Below are 10345 nucleotides of genomic sequence, written 5' to 3' on the forward strand. Positions count from 1 at the left end.
GTGGTCTTAGCAGAATATCTTGGAACGCTTAACTTTTGTACGGCTGTTTCTCATAGGAAGCAGATATTTTGAAGAGTGGAAAGTTTGCTTAGGTGTTATTCAGTTGACGAAAGATGAACATTACCAAAATGTTCGAAAAAAAACTGACTGTGCTTAATACATAAGGTTCTGAAGTTTCTATCCTAGGCCACAATAAGTTAGCGAGAGGGGTTCCGAAGGGACCACCGACAGCAACGTGATGCATCTGATGGCAAAGTTAGAATGAATATTATCTTGACGGAGAAGGCTCAAATCTTTCGAGAGCGGATGTGGACGACTGACAACTGACTATCTGTTGCGGCGCTATTTTAGTGAAAGAAATGGTCTTCACTGAAGTTCAGTCGGTTAATAAAACTCCAGCAAGTGTCAATATGTGTACGAGTGAACATTTAGCCAAAACATTCAATAGACGTCTTACTTGCTCTTATGGGGATTTTAGGGTTTTCTGTAGTGAGGCAGTTGGCGAACTTTACATGGCATCCGATTGGGGCCATAGGCCTTGATTGGGGAAAACTTATTGGAAGTGAGCTTAGTGACAGTTTCAGCTAACTTAAAAAGGCAATTACGTGATGATTCTGTAAGGAATAAACTTTAAAAACGTTAGGTTGTAGACTTGTTTTGTCACTTTCACATTATTTAGTCAAATTTATGTGGATAGTACAAATAAGATTCAAAAACTAATCCAATTTTTGAGATATTTCGCTCAAAGGACTACTGCTTAGTCCACTGCCACTCGCCATCCACCGTCAGGCAGCCCAAAATAGTCAGTTTATTAAGGTTTCGAGTTCTGCATTAGCATCTGATAAACGCGCCTTAGTCAATTCAATGTTCTATCGGGGAAACATAGTTGGATTACACATGGAGGTTAAGTTATTTGGGGAACTTAGTTTTGAACTGGCTACCCCAAACACTTCATCCACAGTCTGAAAAATGCCCACACGGAGCAGTTTAGCGCAGCTGGGATGAAAGGTTTCTCACAAATAATGCTTCTGAGGACGCACATATCTGCCTGTGTGAACTAAAGATCATTCTGGGCTGCACCTTTTCCATTACGCAACCAAGTACAACACAGTCAACCTTGTTCCAAGCAAGTTGGTGTCTCTTGCACTGCCAGAAGAAACCACCCTCTATCACACAAGGTGGACGAATACACCGATGACCAATGCTAACCCCTTGAATCAATTCCGTGCTCATTGCAAATCTTTTATAGTTACTCAACCGCGTCGCCCAGACTTGCTGACGTCGAGTATGTATCCGGGTCATGAGAGGAATATGCCTTTGTTTCCAGTGCGTGAAATGACAACACAGAAACTTCAAGTTATCCGTTCCTCAGCTTGGGCCATTCTGAGTCCCTGTGTGTACGAATAAACCACAAAACTTCGAACTCACATTTTAAGTTTTCAAACACAGAGTATGACCTCAAATGACTGCCGTTGAAATAGAAGTAGTTGGCACAAGACTAGGGCCATGTCTGCAAAAAGGCAAGTTTATTGCGAGACACTCAATCGTGTTTCTGCTAACATAGTCAGATGTCTAGACATTTAGTTGTGACCAGACTCATCTGATGTCGATTGATTGGTGATAGTTCCACCTAAGAATTAAACGTTCAAATGCGATAGAAATTCTGATGCCTCCCTTGAAGTGAATGAAACATCATGAAACCTTTAGCAAGAATTGACGTCAGCCTGAACTCGACATGCAACAAATCTTTGTGTGTTAGTGCAGTCTGTTTTGAAAACGTGACGCACTTTCCAAAGTGGTTTTTCAAAGCCTTTAAACAGGAAGTCTTTGGTATGCCAAAAGGTTATAGAAACTTTTACTATTTTGTACCCTCCTTACTATCTTTTAATTTGTCATGCTTGATAAAGCGACAAAATAAAAATATAATATTAGTGGAGGCAAGCATTGTTTTGATTAGGTGACGCATCCTGTAGTCCGCTAAAACAAGTAAATGAAATTGTTTCCCTGTAAAAATGCAGTTATAGATTTAGTATCACACGAGACTTTATTACAAGTGACGACCGAATGAATTAGTGAGAAATAACTGACCAATGTTATCTTGGTGAACCCCTTTCTCAATGCTTAGAATATCAAAGATCGCCTTCAAATAGCAAATAAAGTCAACAGTTCTACATGGGAAACTTGACTCAATAAGTATGACATAGGCTTTTAACCATTATTTGTTGTTTTGTTGCTTAGTTAAGGCCTCATTAAGATCGTTCACGTAATCTGAAGGTGACACACTGCGGGTTATTTACATGTTTGTTGGAAGCTTTATTGGTCAAATGACTCTGGTATGGTTCGATTACTCCGTGGTCCACGTGGTTCCAGAAAGAGGATTTCAGGTTTCGTTTGCCATGACTGGGCATGACTGGGTATAAGGAACTTGCCTCCGTTTCATGATGAACAGGATACTGAGATTCATTTCAGTAATTCACGAGTTTACAACTAATAAGGCATTAGTAAATACAAAGAAATGAAGTTGCTCTGATTTCGTCTACCAGGTCCAAACGGCCTTATTTTTTTCCTGTAGAATATTGAGCAAAAAAAAACAATGGTATAGATCCCACGTTATCCACATCGCATAGAGTGTTCATGCGACCTTAGAACAGACATAATTCTAACGATGGAATTTCTGGACAAACTTACTAAATTCTTTGTTTTCAGCAACATTTGACAGTTTTCTATTACAACTCTCACAAAAGTGGTGACTTCACATTCAGCCAGCTGAAAGATGGTATTCAGGATCCAAGAGCGTTTAATGAAGTTTGTTTTGACTATCCTGGATTCCGCACCCAACTGGAATGTTTGAGTTTGGTCGTCTATATTTGTAGTGTACACACACATTACTTCAGCATCGGAAGTGTATACATGAAATTGCTGAGTTGCGATTTGGTTGGTTTACAGTTGGCCACCCCTTAGTGGTTGCGTGGACTAGTAAACAGTTAGATAATTTTTTAGTCTTTTCTACTTCCCACAGGTATGGGTATTATTAGGCCCTGTCGCTTTTATAAAAGATGATTATAAAATGGAATTAATCGATCTTGACGCGATAACTCATCGTGCCTTTCCTCCCATCTCAGAGTAATAGACATCAGCAGTCGCATTCTCAGCGAAATAAATCAAGCAAAACAAAGAATTTGCTTGCAACGTCCTATGACTTATTTTGATGACCACGGACTGTCGGATGTGGGGTGCGAAACTGGGTATCAGCTGACTAAATAACGCCACATCCATGGATGAGGAAAACACATAACGGATCATTTTTCTAAAACCAAGCGCATCATCTACTTAATAGTACTTGTTGAAATTCCTGGGACTTTTCAATTGACAGGCACTTTAATCCTGTCTACGTCATCGTCCTGTACTGTAGTGGCTCTCCTGATTTGCCGAAACCTAAATGTCAAAAACCGTATTAAATTATCGAATGTGTCAGACGGTAGTGGCAATGTATGTTGTTAGGCACGCAGACAGTGAAGTCCGTTCGTCTCTAATGCTAAGCCATGACTTCTCATTTAAAAAGGAAACCATGTTCGCACACACATGTCAGGAAACAAGAACTAGCAACGACCTAGTGTCCCTTTGCAAAGTCAAGCGGTAAAAAAGGAGGTGTTTTACTTGGGCAACTGTTCAAAATTACCGAGCTACATGGTACAACTTCAAAATGCCAGCTGACCATATGGGGAAAAACATGCGTGATTGAAAGTAATTCCACAATTAACCGTCTCAATCTTCCCTGTATCTTGAGCAGTCTTGCGTTTTGTAAACGGCTGGCGTATTGGTGACTTTTTTAAGACGATGTAAAGTTCCTCATCAACATAATCATGTAAACAAGACGAAGCGGACATAATTCCTACCTACATATTAACATAGTTGTCTGAACCGTTTTCGAGATAGAGATGTCTTGACACTAAGCTCTGCTTGAGCATCTGTTCAAAGCTTGCGGTGTTTTCGAAACCCAACGGACGTTCTGTGGCACGTTGTAAGCTGAGAGATATTTTTCGTCACTTTCCTTCCATTCAACCTGATATCAATTCTATCACCCACACTGTCAGGTGTTTTTCAAAATACACTATTTATTCCCATTTGCATCTCTAAACATCCACACTTTATTGGTCAGCTTAAGAGATTTTTCTCTGCGGGACATTATATATTCCCTTCCAAAGAAATGATGATATGAACCAGATCAAATGGTTTTCAAGTATTGAAACTGCAAAGCCCCAGTCGTTTTTTTCAATCTCGACCAACCGCACAACACTAAATCGCAGGACGTTTGGGGGTGGGTGGATGGAAGCCTGAAGATTCTTTGTGGTTGATTCAAATGATACAATTTTGCTTGACATCCCGCACGGCCTCGTACGTAAACAATGGATGAAGCACAGGACACCCACAAACAATTATTGCAATCCAGACGTTTAATGTGCAGCTTCATTTTTTTCCTGCAACCCCGATGTAAAACAAACATAACATTGGTAGGCGAAAACGAAGAGACTATTTGAGAGCAAGATAGTACTGCGGAAAACACAAGAACCTAAATAATGTCCTTACGTTCCTTCACCTATCTGTAGAAAATTGTTTGATCGTCCTTGCTAACAACCGACACGATCAGACTATCCCAAATTAAGTGGAGGGACAGAAGATTCAGGAGAGCAGGGCCAAATTGTCCGTTGGTTGTCTGCGAGCGACACAGCATGAAAGCACTAGCGTTCCCTCATCTCAGTACTGCTCATGCGTTCGCGTCAACATTTTACGCAGATTCATAAAGTAACACATGAAATGTGGCTTTGATATTAATCGTTGTCATCTATTCAAGCCCATCAGTTTAGTGTCAGCCCATAAACGATTATACTTAAAGTATATATGCACTTTTGGTAGTTGATTCCCCCCTCCTCATCCTAACAAACAAACCATCAAAACTACAAGCTAAGCTGTCAATGTTCTGTTCGACATCCGCAGCCTAATATAGGTCCTATAAACCTAAACAGTTCAGGAGAGAAACCAGTAAGCAGATTCTTGCCTAACTAATTTGCAACATTCGTTGTATACGACTAAATCGGTGGATGTTAGAAGGAGCATTACATACAGGACCAATTAACACAGCTTCATTGTATTAGCGACCACCATACTATGGTGGTTTATTATGCGCCAATTGGTATAGATGGATGCTCATAGTCAAAACATCCAAAGTGAACACCTCTTATAACTCGGTAAAGAGATCGTTGTTCTGTTCTATTCGCAGAGCAATTCATCAATCTTCCAAAATTGCCAACACATTTCCGCTTGTGACGTGAAGGAAGTTCACTAAAAACAAAAGTGATAAAGGAGAATATCTAAAAAGGCACATTTTTATGCAGTTCCCTTATTGAACCACCTTATTTGCAATATATTCCAAAAAAACTGTTCACAATACAAAGCCAATAAAATCCGGTATATCATTGAAAAAACGGAAAACTAACAGCAAAAATAAGTAGCTCATTTTATGTGCAACTATCCTGAATCATCAAACAAGGCAAAAGACACTTTGGACGTAATTCTAACCCTTTCCATCAAAACGCTAAACAACAGCTGTTTCGGTTCGCACGAGCTGTAAACTACAAATTCTGCCCTGCCAGTGTGAAAATGCTTGTGAACAAAACAGTTGTTTGGTGCCATCAGAAATGTGCCAAACGTAGGGCAGCACATATTATGAAGTATAAAGATGGTATTATCGAAATAGTCAAACAAATCTCCTTTATAATGATAAAATAAAATTTTAATTGTGCTTTTGGCCAACGACATACTGACGGAAGCCTCTACTTACATGCATATTATTTTTCAAGAATGACATAAGACTGGCGGGGTAAAGGGCCCTAAAGTGGGGCAACAGGTAGTTAACTTACCTACCGTTTAGATAATGTCATATCAGGGAAACTGTTATCCAACATCTGTGGTTCAGTCAATAGAAACCGCTTGAGAAGAAGTTTCACACGGGTTTAATGAGTAGTCACAAATTTTCGAACTACAATTCGGTGAGGGAGTAGTCAACATACATGCGAGACCCACAAAACTCGGGGAATTTGATGAGATATTTTTGGAACCGGAAAGCCATTTTTATAGTCATTTTGAATGACGATTCTTTACTTTTTCAAACAGAACCTTTTCAATGGAATCATTCACACTAACCTACACTTGCAAAGTTTCTTAATTTAAATTAAAGTGCATCACATGAGAGGTAAACGTTAACTGTAACATTTAGGACATTTTTTGTTGGTGCTTCAGATCCAATGCATACACCATGTCAGCCTATCCAATAACTAGCACGTTTTACCGTGGAATAATCAGAGAGCAATCTACTGTCACAACCCGCTACTTCGTGAAGTGTGCATAAAACACCACACTCATCAGAACCTAATATTATAGTCTACATTGTGATAATCACGTATCGATGCTTGATAAACGTGCTTCGGTAGACGTACTTAATGTGCACAAACGTTTCCAGCTCCTGGACGGTCGTTGGGCCAATAACTACACATTTAGATCCCTATTTTATTGAGAATGATTCCATTCTGTGATTTTCTTTGTGATTTTGACTTATATTGTGATCCGAATGATTTAGAACAGATATAGAGTTAGCTGAGTGTGTTTCACACGACACCGCCATCGCGCCCACCTTTAATAGTTCTCAGTTTAAAATTCGATGATATGTGGCTCTACTTTATCTCTTCTTCCCAGAAAGAGCTGATGTCACGGTAAATATTGCTCCATTTTCCTCAAAACAAACAGGTAGCTCATTCATTACAGAATAGCAATTGAGCAGATTCTGTCGAAGTAGGTGACCAAATCGTTTGTGGATGGGGATGTCGAAAAACTCGATTTCCATATTCATACATTGCAAGTCTGTCAGATGGAGGATCAACTGACACACGCATTTCAGCACAATCGGATCGAGGGGAAATGGACTCACACTGAGTCTATGCAGTCACAACTGAGGTTAGAACAGCATGCACAACATTCTTTACCTGTTATCCTCGTCAGCTTCTTGTCTAGCAATAGGATGATTCGCTACGAAAGACCGTCGGAACAACATATATAGACAAACAATAACACCTTTCTTTGCAGAGAATGCCACCCAGTTAGTGATCACAAAATTGTACTTTTGCACAAGATTTAGAAGTTGCGAGTTTTAAATAAACTTCGCAGATGACTGAAAATTTGGAAAACCTAACTAACCTTATAAGGACAGGTGAACTGGTGGCCGGTATTATATAGCAAAATCACCAAATTAGAGCGTAAATGTGGCAAGCGAATACTTTTTTGGACACTGCAATTGTGGTTTAACTTAACTGGATTCAACATGTCATATGTTAATGTGTATAACATAAGTGCGTCGTCCATTTAGTCAGCCAGTAGTAGGACCAGTATGCGTGAAGTCTAACACGGCTGAAAAAAGATTTCTCGTGTGATACTGGAGAAACCATTTGTTTAAAATAATAAAAGCATTGCATATTTTGAGGGACAGAAAGTTAGAATCCAACTGTTGGCTGATATTACAATGGATTGATCATGAATGGGTTTTCCTGACAAAATCAAGCGCTCTCTGGTGTTTGTGAGTTCGGAAGATCGAAGTTAGTTTTTTCAGATTCAGTCAAAATCTGGTACGCCTATGAGCGCCGAGGGACCATTTCTGCCAGGCCAAGGGCAGAATTATCTATTCAGAAAAGGGAATTACTGGTGTGTTTTCAAGCGTATGGATGCAAAGGTTAAGCAACGAGAAAAAAACGAAAAACGAGGTCCATCGGTCATTGTGCTGTGGTCGGTACGGAGCAATTTTATCATGACCATATTGGCGTTATTTTTGTACTGGAAAAAAAGAAAGCACAGTGATGGCAAAAGATGAAAATATTTGAATTAGAATCGTCTGCTACATTTAACTTCAAGTGTGATTCAGGTTTAGTTTTCAAAAAATGTTTTCTATGGTAGCATGTTTAAAATGGGATCGTTTTACCTTCTTCAACGCTGGTATACTTTGCTTATTGCGGAACCGATAACAATTTGTGGGACGTACCATTAATTGACACAAAATATAAGATCTGCTTTCGGTATTTCATCATGATTCGGCCAAAGTAGTTCCATTTAAGAAAGCTCGTTCTCTCACAAATGAATTCTGAAACATATCAAAGTTGATCAATTAGGCAGTATTGTGAACACAAGGTTATCCCGACAGCCCTGGTTTCAAACTCAGAGAGTTTTATAAGGGTTGTCAGCCGGCTTCTAATGATCTGTTAACGTGCCACCTTGGAAATACGGATGCCAAACTGGGGTCAATGGGCCCAAAAGATATCGGTGGTGAGCTACTCCGCTTACACGGGCCCTGCAAAACTCAGCGAAATTCGGAAATTCCTTCTGAAACTCGTGTTACGAATAAAGGTAGATAACAGATCTTGCTTTCCGTAGCTAATCCTATTGGCTGATAAATTATAAATTTCTGTTTTACATAACGCAGTGAAGTCCGGAGTGAAAACATTAGCTGGTTCGTGTACAGTTAAGATGAAGTATAGAGAATGTTTAAAATGATCAGCTTGAGGTCAACGTCCGACTTGGGAAATGAACTCATGAGAAATTTGTCTACTTGTTAGAACTAATTACATAATATTTGAGATTAAATTTAATATAGATCTACGAGCAATAATTTAAGTAAAAGCCAGTAATTGGATAGCCCTGAATAAGCCAACGGGTCCGGGCCCTGAAACGCATATAAAGAAACGGTTGACTTTCACTTTTTATGCATGGTAGAGATGTACGAATGATGTTAGTAAATGAGTCAGATATCGTTCATAAAATAGGCCATATGTCTTCTGCCGAACCTGAAAAACAAATGGCAACTGCAAAGATAAGACGTAGTTTAATAGATAACAAGTATCCAAAGCATTTTGACTGTTTTAACGATCAGCCGTTATTAGTACTAATACATTCGACCGTATATAATACACCAGCGTAAAGCGACTAGGCCAGTTGCCCAGGCGTCTCAAACCTCGTGTGTAGAACATCACGTTGATTCCTAAGCAAAGTATCTCAAGTGTATAAACCATTCGTCTTCTAACCAGACCGGAAGTAGATGGGTTCGAACTTCCAGTAGGATGCCAACTGCTAATAAGTAATAAGTAGAAGACGGTTGCAGAGTGCTTGGCGGCTTTTCAGCACAGAGCGTCTTCAATGACAGGACGATATCTCATCTGAAGGTTTAAGATTAACTGTATTCATTTAGACGATACATGCGTACTTGCCATTGAAGAAATTTACACTTCTAAGTCTCTTGATTCGACCTATGAGCAATTTTCACTAAATGGGCTTTTTGATATTCACGTAACTTAATTCATTTAAGGGCTTGCACGAGCAATTTTTTTCTGGTATAAAATTTATTTAAAGATACAAATTTTTTTCCAGTGTGTTCGGCTGACAAGCAATGTGCGCCCCGGACGTAACGTGAAACAATATGCACATCGAGGGTTCCAGAATAGTACGTTATTTTGTCGTTCAATTTAAATTATTTGACAAGAACAAGTGAAAACTGTAGCGTGTTTGGCTTGCTCTGATTTACTGAGAAGGTCTTTGAAAATGACAGCAACATGACATCATCTGAACAACCGCCCTAAAAGCATTAAATCTCCGAGACTCTCTTTTAGCATACCCAAGAAAACCACGAACTTCTTTGGCTGCAAACTTTATTCATTTTCAGGAGACTTGAAATAGCATTTTTCCGTGCTACTACGTTCTCATCACAATCCGTCGTAAAAGAACCTTTAGGAGGATATATTTAAATGGTCTCAGATATCTAATGTGAAGTTAAGAACAACACTGTAATGAGTTCGGTCGTGCCCATTTACATAAAAGGTCTCGAGTGAGCAACATATCTGGTCCGATACCGGATGCATTTTTGAAAAGATCTAAACTTGAACCTGTCCGTTGCTTTATCAAATGATATTCTACCCCTAAAACACGTGGTTTCTAACGTTTTACACTAGCGGCTGAGCACTGTGAAACATCCGTTGGAGTATTAGCCAGCTCCGAAAAAACCGTCAGCTTAGGTCCGAAAGTAGCATTGTCCTGAGCATGAGGAAAAACAAGAGTTAAACTAGCATTCTCTCTGTTGTATGTAACCAGGAGAAAAGTAAAGACAAGAGAGACTGGATTGTGTCAGCTTATGTAGATCTGTCGCGTCGTCTTCCCCAGTCTTCTATTAGTATAGTAAAGACGTAGGCGAAACGTAGCACACTTCAAATCACGATATGAGACTGAATGTGGACTAAATGTAAGAACTGAGTTTACG

Source organism: Opisthorchis viverrini, assembly GCF_000715545.1.
Source record: "Opisthorchis viverrini unplaced genomic scaffold opera_v5_398, whole genome shotgun sequence".
In the NCBI taxonomy this organism is placed as follows: Eukaryota; Metazoa; Platyhelminthes; class Trematoda; order Opisthorchiida; family Opisthorchiidae; genus Opisthorchis; species Opisthorchis viverrini.